This window comes from Plecotus auritus (genome assembly GCF_963455305.1).
Source record: "Plecotus auritus genome assembly, chromosome: 9".
NCBI lineage: Eukaryota > Metazoa > Chordata > Mammalia > Chiroptera > Vespertilionidae > Plecotus > Plecotus auritus.
Window position 1 is genome coordinate 25,680,865 of NC_137783.1, and position 13,029 is coordinate 25,693,893.

At 39.3% G+C, this 13,029-nt stretch overlaps 1 protein-coding gene across 5 annotated transcripts in view; it reads left to right on the plus strand.

Annotated features, from left to right (window-relative positions):
- IDE (insulin degrading enzyme) overlaps positions 1 to 13,029 on the plus strand; it is a 75,002-nt gene that overhangs the window by 4,056 nt on the left and 57,917 nt on the right. For 2 of the 5 annotated variants that reach the window (XM_080687308.1, XM_080687311.1), the window contains exon 1: positions 2,901 to 3,026. The exons of the other annotated variants lie outside the window; for them this stretch is intronic. The gene's annotated coding sequence lies outside the window, so the exon portion shown is untranslated. Of the gene's footprint in view, positions 1 to 2,900; positions 3,027 to 13,029 lie in introns of those variants that run through there. 5 annotated transcript variants of the gene reach the window in all.

Genomic DNA, 13,029 nt, shown 5'->3' on the forward strand with positions numbered 1-13,029 from the left:
GACTAAATCTGTCCTATATAGACCTTATACAACCCAGAGTTATCTTTCCTTTTTTCTGAACTTAATGATTTAAAGAGATTTTGAAATTTCTACTTGAAATTTAACCATATACTGCCTCATATACATATATATATTTATTTATTTTAGTTACTTAATATTATACATGCCAGAGTATATAGAACAAAGGAGAATAACAAAATGAACACTTGTGTTCCCACCATCTAGTTAGGAAATACAATATTTCCAGTAACTTTGAAGCCCTCTGTACTCACTTCCCAATTTGCAACCTTCTCCTCTGGAGAGGTCATATTATCCTGCATTTGGATAATAAGTCCCTTGATTTTCTTTATAGCTTTATCAATCTGAATATATTCTTAAACAGTATATTGCTTAGTTTTGTCTGCTTTTGACATTTATAATTTTCTTTAAGTTACTTTTTTTTTTTTAAATATATTTTATTGATTTTTTACAGAGAGGAAGAAAGAGGGATAGATAGTCAGAAACATCGATGAGAGAGAAACATCTATCAGCTGCCTCCTGCACACCTCCCACTGGGGATGTGCCCGCAACCAAGTTACATGCCCTTGACCGGAATCGAACCTGGGATCCCTCAGTCCGCAGGCTGACGCTCTGTCCACTGAGCCAAACCGGTTTTGGCTCTTTAAGTTACTTTTTTCATTTAACATTGTTTTTGAGATTCGTTCACATAGATGTATGCATTTACTGGTGATTGACAGTCTTACTTGAATATGCCACTAATTATTTTTCTATTCTGTTGTTGCTAGAGACTTGGGTTGTTTCATTTTTCTTCTTCCTATCATAAATAACCATGTCGTTGGTGTGCCCCAGTGCCCAATCTTTGGACATCTTCTCTGCCAAAACTCACTCATTAGGGTTCTCATCCAATCACATTGCTTTAAATACTATGTTAAATATGTAGCCATGAGCCACATGTGCTTTTTTAAATGTAAATTAACTACAGTTAACAATTCAGTTTCTCTGTCACCCTAGCCACATTTCCAGTCTCATGTGGCTGGTGGTTCCCATATGGGGCAGTGCACATATAGAACATGTCTATCATCATAGAAGTTTTATGAAACCGGCCTGATCTATGTTACGACAATTCTCAAACGTATATCTCTAACCAGAACCTCTTCCCTGAATTTCATTCTTAAGTAATAAACTTCCTACTCAACCTTTTCCCTTTGATGTCCAATATAAATCTTGAACTCATCATGTCTAAAACCTATATCCAGATCTTCTCCCTCAAAATGTGCTCCTCCCACAGTCTCCTTCCCATCCCAGATAATAACATCTGTTCTTCTGTTTGTTTAGGCTAATAATTTGGAGTCATCCTTAACTCCTTTCTTGTTCTCATATCTCTCATCCAGTCAGCATATACATCCAGATCCAGACCACTTCTCACCGTCACCACCCGGACTCTAATCAGGGTGGCCTCTCAGTTTTTTTGCTTCTGCACTTGCCTCTGTACATGTAGCCTGTTCTTGTTACCACTGGCAGCATGATCTTTTTGAAATCTATGATCCTTTGAAGTTATAGATCCTTGCTAGGGAATACTTAAAACCTTGAAGTTGATCCCCATTTTGCTCAGATTTATTTTTATTTTATTTAATTAATTTATTTTTTAAATATATTTTTATTGATTTCAAAGAGGAAGGGAGAAGGGGAGAGAGAGAGAAACATCAATGATGAGAGATAATCATTGATCAGCTGCCTCTTGCACACCCCCCACTGGGGATCGAACCTGAAACCCGGGCATGTGCCCTTGACCGGAATCGAACCCCGGACCCTTCAGTCCGCAGGCTGATGCTCTATCCACTGAGCCAAACTGGCTAGGGCTATTTTTTTTTCTAAAAATTTTTATTGATTGATTGATTTGAGAGAGAAAAGGAGAGAGAGATGTATCAATTTGTTGTTTTACTCCATCTTGCTCAGATTTAAAGACAGATTCCTTATAATGGCCAAGAAGGTTCTATGGGATCTGGCCTCTCACCACCTCTCTGATCTTGTTTCCAAAATAATCACTCTAAAGCCCACTAGTCTTATTGACTGACTCACTCTTGCTCAGATTATTTGCACTGTTTTTCCTCAGCTCAAAATACTCTTCTACCAGAAAGTGGAATCAGTCTTTAGCCTTTTGTGATTCCTTATTTCACTTAGCATAATGTCTTTGATTTTTATCCCTGTTGTAGCATGTGTCAGAATTTTGTTCCTTTTAAAGGCTGTATAGTATTCCACAATATGTTTACATAATAACATTTTGTTTATCCATTCATCCATCACTGGACACTTACTTGGATTGCTTCCACTTTTGGCTATTATGAATAATGATGTTCTTGTGGGGTTTTTTTTGTGTTGTTGTGGTTTTTGTTTTTTTTTGTAATTGATTTTAGGTGGGGAAGGAGAAGGAGAGGGGGAAGAGAGAGAGAACAAGAAAGAGAAAGAAACATAGATGTAAGAGAGACATCGGTTGGTCGCATCCTGTTCTGACCAGGGATTGAACCAGTAACCTAGGTATGTGCCCTGACCAGGAATCAAACCTGTAACCTTCATGTTCACGGACAATGCTCCAATCAACTGAGAGCCACACCAGCCAGCGAGGTGTGGTGTTTCTGACACTAACCAGTGAAGTGTTCTAATTGTTCATTGGCTAGCTACATAAGCATCAGTTGTTCTTGTATCTCCCACCATTAAACCTAGTTTTTGCTTGCTGAGACAGCAGGAGGTGGGTTCACTCCTTTACCTAATAGTCTTGAATATATGCACATGGCTTTTATGGATTGGTTACAGTATTGTGGAACAGTCTATTCTGATACAGATCCTTTAGGGGCTGGATGAGAAGGTGTTCCATTACTATTCTTTGGTTTGCATTGCTATAGGGATTCTGGAGCCACAATGCCTGGATTCTACCATTTACTTCTGTGTGTCCCAGTACTCATTACTTCCCTCTTCAATCCTGTTTTCTCATCAGCAAAATGGGGACAATAATGGTGTCTACCTCACAGGTTTGTAGTGAGTTTTAAATGAGGAAATGCATGTAATGTGTCTGTCTTCATCATGTAGTTAAGTATTTAGTAAATGTGGACTAAAACAATAACAATGCTATCGTTGCTACGAAGAGGAGAAGAAAGTGTTATGTATTTATTTCTGGACACAAGGCACAGATGCAATTTCAAAGTAATAAAAGTTCACTTTGGGCTTATAAACTTAGTAAGCAGAGCCTTGTGCATTAAAGTCCTTTAAGTTTTATCTTTCCAAAGATTCGTTCTGTACTATTCTGAAAAGTTCAAAGAATAAAGATCACCTAGTATCCATTATCCATAGTAACCATACTCAACATTTCTGTGAGTATCCTTCCAAAGATATAGTCTCTGTACATAAAATAAACTTATTAATTTGGTGGAGTGGTTAAGAGCATGTTGCTTTGATGTCTGAAGACCTGGATTTGAATCCCAGTTCTCTTATTTAATGCCTGTGTGGCCCAACCAAATAACTTTTATGAGGTTTAATTTCCCATGCAGGAAAAATGAGAATCAAAGGGTCTGTGTGAGGGGTGCATTGAAGGTATAATGCCCTTAAAGAGTTTGTGCTGTGCAAGATACTGACTACGGGTTCAGTAAGGGTCTGTCCCAGTGCTCCTCTCTGAGGCAGATTTTACTAGTGCACTAGATTACTCACTCAAGGACAGGGTTTCTGCACATCTCTCTTCTTCATTATCAGATTTACCCCTCTTTACATTTAAGCCTTTTTTGTTGTTGTTGTTTAGATCTTTAAAAATAAATAAAGAGATGGGAGTTTAAAGCAGATAGCTTTGCGTGCTTTGATGGAGCTATCTCATGGTTTTATGTGGATCGAATTGGTTGTAGTGATTCTCATCCATTAGTTTTTGGATAATAAAGTCAGAACTATAAACTAGGGTCTTTCATTCTTGACACTATTGACATTTTGGGCTGGATAATTCTTCGTGGTAGGGACTGTTCTGTGCAATGTAGGATGCTGAGTAGCATACCTGTTCTCCGCTCACTAGTTGCCAGTTGCGTACTTCAGTTTTGACAGTTCAGTTGGGACGCATTGCCACATGTCCCTTTGGAGAGCAAAATTGACACCTATTGAGAAACACAGGTTATAAATTGTGGCTTACCTATAGCAGTTACAAAGGGATAATTATTTACCTGGTTTTCTGAGTCTTATAAAGTACTATCCTATTACTAGCCTGTCTAGTCAATGTTTTTGACCTCTGGAGATGACAATATGCAACTGGAATATGCATGAGTCTATGTTAAGAATGTTAGTAATAACATGGTGGTTATTGAGGTTATCTATTTGCATCTCACCTCCCTAGGACCATAATTATGATTATAATATAAGGTTACCATTTATGGTTCCCTACTTTGTACCAGAGACTTATCTTGGTGAAGTTTACTTATACCTATATAACTATTTTATAGGAGAAATGCCGTAAGTGCTGCCCAAGTGTAATGCAATTTTAGGTGCCTCTGTCAATTTAATGGACCCATATGAACACTTCATGTGACTCTTACTGGCAAAGTTAAATGAGCTCACAAGCCCATTTTGACCAGAAGAGTCCAATAGTATCCAGGATCTAGGCAGCAAAGTGGTCATTTGGTAAAGGTGAAGGTTTATAATTACTTGAACACTGGCTGGAAGTGGTCAATGGATCAGTACTGGCATGGAGAATAATATTAAGGCAGAGTGCAGGTCAAGCTTCCTGAACCAGCATTAGCTGAAGAGAGCACGATTCTCCTCCTGTCAGAACCCGAGTGTACAAACGGATAGAACTGAACCTCAAATAGAGATACACACAGAATACAGAATATGGGTGTTTGTGGTTTGCCTTCCTTGGAGGGCTGTCTTGAGAGAATTAGTTACAGGTTGGTAACTCTTCCTGCCCTGTGATTTAAATTAATCTTTGGAGACCGTGACAGGGATCTTTGAGCTGTCCTGCTGCTCTGGGATCATGGAGCATCTATGAGCATAGGTAAAATTAATTCTAAGTTTAAAGAAATGTTTTCTATATATATTATTCATTTTGTTTCGTTTTAAAATAAAGAATGTATCCAGTTCACATCCTGGCTTAATTGTTGTTTGATATAAATGTTGAAAAATTGTTGAGGGGAGAATTTATTTAAAGTTTAATCACTGTGGCCTGTTGCTCAGTGGTTAGAACATTGTGCTTCCGTCGCAGGTTTAATATCTGGCTCCAGTCCGGCCTCTTGCGGGAGGCAACCAGTTGATGTGTCTCTTACATCAGTGTTTCTCTCTCTCTTCCTCTCTCCCCTCTTCCTACCTTTTCACTCTCTTTAAAAATCAATGGAAAAAATATCTTCAGGTGAGGATTACAAAAAATAACAAAGTTTAATCATTTTGCTTTATTTTGATTACATTTATTGCTCTGTCACTTTTTTAAAAAATGTATTTTTATTGATTTTTTACAGAGAGGAAGGGAGAGGAGAGAGAGTTAAAAACATCGATGAGAGAGAAACATCGATCAGCTGCCTCCTGCACACCCCTTACTGGGGATGTGCCCGCAACCAATGTACATGCCCTTGACTGGAATCAAACCTGGGACCTTTCAGTCTGCAGGCTGACGCTCTATCCACTGAGCCAAACCAGTTAGGGCTGCTCTGTTACTTTTAATTGGTTGCTGGAAATGTCGTTTTACTTTTAAATCTTAACAAGTTTAAAGTAAGTAATTACTAAAATTAGTTTTCAAATCTTAACATAATGAGTAAAGACTTGATTAAAATATTTAACATACTTTATTATTGACTTAGTTGACTCATGCTGTACTTGGCTTCCTATTTCTTGTGGCCAGAATGACATCAATAGAATTGTCTCGGACACACCTGAGAAGGTTTAGATAATTATGATGTTAATTGGACTATTATTTCTTAGTGAGCCGTCTCTGTTTAGCACCTGTTTGATATGGATAGCTATTTTCATTATCCAAGTGGTATTGTTTCTAGGATGACTTTTGGTGATTGATATTTATAGCCTTGAGTAATTCATATCTCCCTCCCCCTTTTATTGTACTGCTTTATGATGTTTTAAAAACTTTTAATTAAAATATATATTGTAAGTGTTCAGCTTGATGAATTTACACAAACCGAACATGTCTGTATAGCCAGACCAGTACCCAGAAGCCTCCCTCATTCTTCCTTCTAATCACTACCTCTTACCCTCCAAGCTAACCACTATCCTAACATAAAGGCATAGCTTGTCCTTGTACTTTATATATATAGGAGGATACAGTATTTATTCTTTTGCATCCAGGGTCTTTCAACCTTTTTAGTGAGATTCATCCTTATTTTTGTGCTTTATTCTAGATTATTCATTTTCATTGTTGTATACTATTCCGTTGTGTGAATATGTCACAGTTTATCTTTTTACTGTTGATGGACATTTGATCATTTCTAGTTTTAGCTATTATGAATAGAATTACTATGAACATATAAATGCATTTATTTTGGGTGTATATCTAATACATGAATTATTAGGTCATATTGTCAGTTTTATATATACTTTATATAAGTATGTACTGCCAGTTTTTAAATAATGATTGTATTAATTTGCATTCCCACCGGCAGTGTATGAGAGTTTGGGTTGCCCCAAAACTTCTCTATTACCTGCTATTTTCCAACTTTTTCATTTTAGCATTCTGGTAGGAATGTAGTGGTATCTCAGTTAAACTCCTGTGGCAAAAATAAGCTGTGAATTTGGGGCATCTTGGGGCTTTAATCTGTCACACTGTTACTGGAAAGGGGTCTGCGTAGGGCTGGCAGGTAGTGTGGGTTCTTGACTTCATGCAGGAAAAATTTCACGAGTCCAGGTGACTATGAGAGAATGTTTATTAAAGCTGGGGACAGTAAAACAAGAAAGAAAGGGCTTAGTATAAAGCAGTGGTCGGCAAACTCATTAATCAACAGAGCGGCAAACCGTGGCTCGCGAGCCGCAGTTTGCCGACCACTGGTATAAAGCAACAGGGAAGCCTAGGCTGGGCTGCCCTAGTTCTCTGGGAAGTCAGAGGAAAGGGGCCCTTGGGGACATATTCAGAGGACTAGCCTGTGATGAGCTGCCTGTTGCTCCTCAGGTTGCAAGTCCTCTGGAGTCCCTTAGAGCAAGCATGTCAAACTCGAAGCCCACAGGCCATATGTGGCCCACAATGAATATTTTTGTCGCCCAGCCAATATAACGGTATGTAAGAAACGTTTTAATAAAAATTTCGTAGCTTAATTTTTACAATATCCTGTTATACATAATTATCAATAACGAACTACAACATTCGCTAATGACTATTACTATAATCGTGTTGCATTCATATTTCTCTTACGCGCCTTACGTGCAGGTGCACTATTTCTCTCCACTAATATTAGCAGCGAATATTTTAGCAGCCGATTGCCACGTCATTTGTCTTACTGTACTGACTTGTTTGGTGTGCGCAATAGGAAATATTTTGCTTTCAGAGAACAAGAAAAATAGGTTTATTTGCGTTACGCTTATTCATTTGTGCAGTTATTCAGTGTTTGGTAAGTTAATGTTCAAGAAAAAATATTAATTTTTATTAAAATGTTCTATTATTTTATGTTAACGATTACTCATTATTTCAGCCCTTTGTATTCAGCATGTCTCTATCGAAATAAACCTACTTTTCTATGAAAATTGAAGCTTTTGTTTTTTTTTGCGGCCCACATAAACTTAAACCTTGTTTATTTGGCCCGTGTTAGCCTTTGAGTTTGACATGCTTGCCTTAGAACGTAGGAGATGCATGCCTATGGGCGGGGGCGCGGGGGGGAGGAGGGGGGAAGAAGAGGAGAAATGGAATGGCTGGGGCTGATCCTCAATAGGAGAATACTGTCTTGAGGCTTTATCTCTTTCTCACACACAGGAATCTTAGGGGAGGGTTTCAACAGAATATTCATGTTTTCTAGGTCTGCTCCTACAGGGTCGTGGTCTTCACTAATTGGTCAGTGTCAGTCAGGGTCATCAGTCATCGCAGCCGGTGTCATCAGTCCACCTGGTTTTGCTGCTTTTCTGGTCTGGAGCTTAAATATCTGAGGCCTAGATGTTATTTCTAGGGAGGTGACTTTCTGTATCTGCTGTAAATTGCTCTGTCAGTTTTTTCAGCTATCTGCTCAGTTTCTCTATTCCATTTGTTCTGGCCTACCTCAACACCTTGTGCCTACTTAAGCTTCACTTGTTTCTCTTCCCCTGAGTTCTTTTGCTTGGGCCAAGCATAATCTTCAAGCCACACCCAGAATTGCCCAATACCTCCAGAGAAGAAAACAGATGATGATCATCAGCTCATCTCCCAGCTCAACCCTTTCTGGAATTCCAGTCCCTCTGATCCTTATTGCTTGTACAACTCTCCAATATCTTTAAAAATGTGATTTTTGTAATTTATTGTTACTTTTGTAGTTATTGAAACTGAATCAGGTTGCCATGACCTATTATATCCTACCCAGAAATGGAAGTTGTCAGTAGAGTGTTGTGATTTTTTTACATACACAGTCATGCCAGCCATGAATTATGTTAGTCTTCCTCCCCTTTCTGTCACATCTATATGTGTTTTCTTTTTCTTGCATTATTGAACTGGCCAGTACAGTGTTGACTAGAAGAGATTGTAGTAGCATCCTGTTTGTGGGGATGAAGGGATATTCTCCCTTTTATTTTTAGTTTGCTGACTTTTTTTTTTAAGGACATGAATGATTATTGAATTTAGTTAAGTATTTTTCTGCATCTACCAAGATGATTACTGTTAGATCTGATCAAATAATTGAATTGATACCCCTCCTCTGGGAACTGACCTTTAGGCCACTTCACAATGGACATTCCACTTGCTTAGACCACATTCCACTTGCTAAGACCATTATCTCTCCCCTCCGGAGTTTCCCAGAATCTGGACCTGCACAGAGAATTCTCCGCCCAGAAAAAGCCCACCTAGAGTCCTTTAAAAACCTCTGACTCCCAGTCTTTGGGGCTCAGCCCATCTGGTATTCAGATGATCTAACAAATTTATAATTCTTCACCCCTTTTGGCCTTGGGCGTTCCTCCTTCGGCGACCCTAACAATTACATGGTTTTTCTTTTTTTCTGTTCCTATGGCTTAAAGGATGTATCTAAAAAATAAATTACCCATAACCCTACTATATCTACTGTAGTAATTATTTTCATATTCCCTTTTATGCATGAGACAATTCTATACTCTCTTCTCTCTTCAAACCTGCTATACATTTAATCCTGCTATACATTTTTATTTTTCTTTTTCTTAGCAAAGTATAGTGAGAAAATATGGTTCTCAGCCCAGGGACTCCTTTGGCAGATTGGAAGCATTCTTCCAGCCTCCTTCCACTACTTACCTCTGTTTTACATGGGAAGTAGAAGAGGAAAACAAAAAACGTTTCTTGCATCATTTATTTTGACCTATTTAAAATTTTATTTCTGTGTCTTTGTTATTTGGGATTGTTAGGAGAATGGGGTCAAGGAAGGGCTGTGGGGGTGGTAACTGGGAGCTGAGAAAGGAAGCCATTTATGATTTCCTCAAGTACCACCTTCTGCTCCTCTCCTTCCTATGCTCCTCTTTCGTTATAGGTCCCTCCAGCTTTGCCACAGATCAGGTATGTGAATGCCCTTGGGCAAATCACTTAATTCTTGAGCTTTCGTTTCCTCGTCTGGGGTTAAGGAGAATGAGAAGATTAAATTAGCAGTTTATAAAGCATATGACACTTTAAAAATGGAGTGATTGTTAGGATTAGTACAGTGGCATCTTTCTCACATTTTCTAACAGCCTGAAGCCTATCTGTGGAGGAAGTTTGTGAAACACCCTAGGTTACCAAATACACCTATAAGAAACCTTTGATAGCCTGGCCATGGTGGCTCAGTGTTAGAGCGTCAACCTGAAACCAAAATGTGGGGTTTTAGTCTGAAGAATGGGTTCATGGACAAAAATGGTTAATGGAGAAAAAGTTTATTGAGAGAAGCCAGTCCTGGAAAAAGTGCATCTGGGGTTCTGGGAGCAGGCCAATTTCGCTTCTCCCCCCTTTTCTCTCTCCTCCTTCCTTCCTCCCTCCCTCCCTTCCACTTTCTCTAAAAAAAAACAAAACCCTAAAACTTTGTGATTTATAGGACAAACTTATAATAACTGAACATCTGCTCTTATTCTGCAAATGACCTTCTTCCCCTCTGAAGCCCCAAGGCACATTATACCTCATCCCTAGCTTGGATTATCATATGTACCATTTATACCTTTCTGTCTGTGAACCTCTTATGTATGTGGGATCACTGACTCTCTCATATATGTGGGGTTCACATACATACATACACATGTAATTAAATTTAGTTAATTTCTCTTGTTACTCTGTCTCATGTTGACTTAATTATTAGACCACCCAAAAGAACCTAGAAGGGTAGAGTAAAATATCTTCCTCCTCTACATAAGCTTGTCACTTTTAGAATAAACAGCCATTCTATATAATAAAAGGCTAATACGAAAATTGACCGAACGGCCGAACAGCCAGTTGCTATGATGTGCACTGACCACCAGGGGGCAAATGCTCAAAACACGAGCTGCCCCCTGGTGTTCAGTGCGCTCAGCCAGAAGCCGGACTCATGGCTGGCGAGTGCAGTGGTGGTGGTGGGAGCCTCCCCGTGGGGAGTGGGCCTAAGCCAGTGGTCGGCACACTCATTAGTCAACAGAGCCAAATATCAACAGTACAACGATTGAAATTTCTTTTGAGAGCCAAATTTTTTAAACTTAAACTTCTAACGCCAGTTCTTCAAAATAGACTCGCCCAGGCCGTGGTATTTTGTGGAAGAGCCACACTCAAGGGGCCAAAGAGCCGCATGTAGCTTGCAAGCCGCAGTTTGCCAACCACTGGCCTAAGTCATCAGTCAGACATCCCCCGAGGGCTAGAGGATAGAGCTTTGGACTGCGAGAGGGCGCAGGCTAGACTGAGGTACCCCCCCTGAGTGCATGAATCTTGTGCACCAGGCCTCTAGTCCTGTATAATAAAAGGCTAATTTGCAAATTGTCCCTTCGGGAGTTCGACTGACCAGGAGTTCGACCGCTTGCTATGACATGCGCTGACTACCAGGGCGCGGCGCGGAACGAAGGAAGGCCCCGGCGCGGAACGAAGGAAGGCCCCGGCTGGCAGCTGGGGGAAGGAAGGCCCTGATAAGCCCTCATTGCCGGCCAGGCCTAGGGACCTCTAGTTGTATATATGCACAAAAATTAGAACAAAATTTGCAAAAGCATATATCTCTAAAATGATACTGCTACAGGATTCCTTATTCATTTAAGAGTTTGTTTGTTTTTTCTTTGTAAACACCTTTCCAGAAAGGTGCACAGTTAGAACACCTGACATTTTGCCTGAAACAAAGACAAAGCATTCATCATGAGAAAACAATTTAATTGACAGGATTTTAGTTTATACCCACCTTTATAATCTAGCTTGTGTATGAGATAAGGGGTACTGATCTCTGTAACTGAATATGATTCCCTGAGACATGTTATTTTTTTAGGTCAAGTAATGTAAATAGTATTTGGGAATATGTAGTCTTACAGTGAAGCATTCTAGTGCTACCACTACCTTCATATTCAGACTTATCTCTGCTTTCTGTGGGGAAGAAATGTTTATGGTATGATTCTGATTTCAGGCATTTTCTCCTGGGATACCTCCTCCTCGTTCAGGAGTGCCATAGGGTAAGCTCAGCTTCCGCCTGTGGTTTGGCAGTGGGTGGATGGATTCCACAGAAGGGCGGTTTTGATACATAATTGACTGTTAGCATGATCATTCACCTGTTTGGGTTTATAGGTCATTCATTTAGAAATTAGAAATGGATCAAATCTAACAAAGGCAACAAAGTTTCTCAATCTATTCAATGTACTGTGCAACACTTAAAGAGTTATGAGAAAAAAGGATTGTAAAAGGTCATCTGAATAAAAGATTATTTGCAGAAAAAATTTCTTCTTGATATGAGAATTTGGAAATGACTTATTTGGGAATTTGGTTTTGCAAACCTGCAATTTAGGCCTTAATATGTCCAGATCTCTCAGTGAAAGTTCTGGTTGTAGTTCTATTAACACCAAGCTCTTGTATTTCCTCTCTATGCCTCATGTTTTTTTCTCAGCACGAGTCCTTTCCTCTGGTAACTCCCTCTTATTTGGCATGCTTCTATTCACCTACTCTCTTTCCTTTCTCCCCTCATAGAGAGTTAGGTGTCCCCCTTCCATTACTCCCATAGTGCCCTGGACAACTGTGCCACACAGTTAAAAGTTGACTTGTTTTCATATCTGTCGCTAGACTGGGTTTCTTCAGAGCCAAGGCTCTGGCATACTCGTCTTTGTAGCCAGCATGCATGGTGTAGTGTCTGGATCTTCATAGGCCTCCTTAAATGTTTATTTGGATTTCGAGGTGCTGGAGTGGGCACAGTTAATAACTGAGTTCTAGTTGTAACTTTGGCTATATAATCTTGGGCAAGTGATTTCAGGTTCCTGAGCTTTAGTTTTCTTATAAGTAAGATAGGGGACTAGCCCATTTGGGGATCTTGTTAAAATACAGATTCTGGCTCAGCAGGTCTCTGGTGGTTTCTGATATTTTACATATTTAACAGGCTCCCGGGAAGAGTCCTGCTAGTCCATGAACTGCAGAGAATTAGGTAACATCTAATGGCTCTTCCAGCTTTTAAATACTAACCTTCTGTGTTGTAAATTCTAAACAAAATTACAAAATATGCTGTAATTACTAAATATCTCTCCAAGTTCATGAGAATGCTTAACATTGACAATTCTGTGCCTTTGATGAAGTTTCCAGTGTGTGATAAAGTCCCTGAAATTGAAAGTTATTCTAAGATTTTGACTTTGACAGGTTAAAAATATCAAATAAATGTTTGGGAAAGCATTTGATTTAGCACTAGCTTGTCATCTAAAAGTCAGAATATTTGCTTGTTCACTCTTTGTTGGGTGCAAATTGGAGAACATTTGTAATAAATA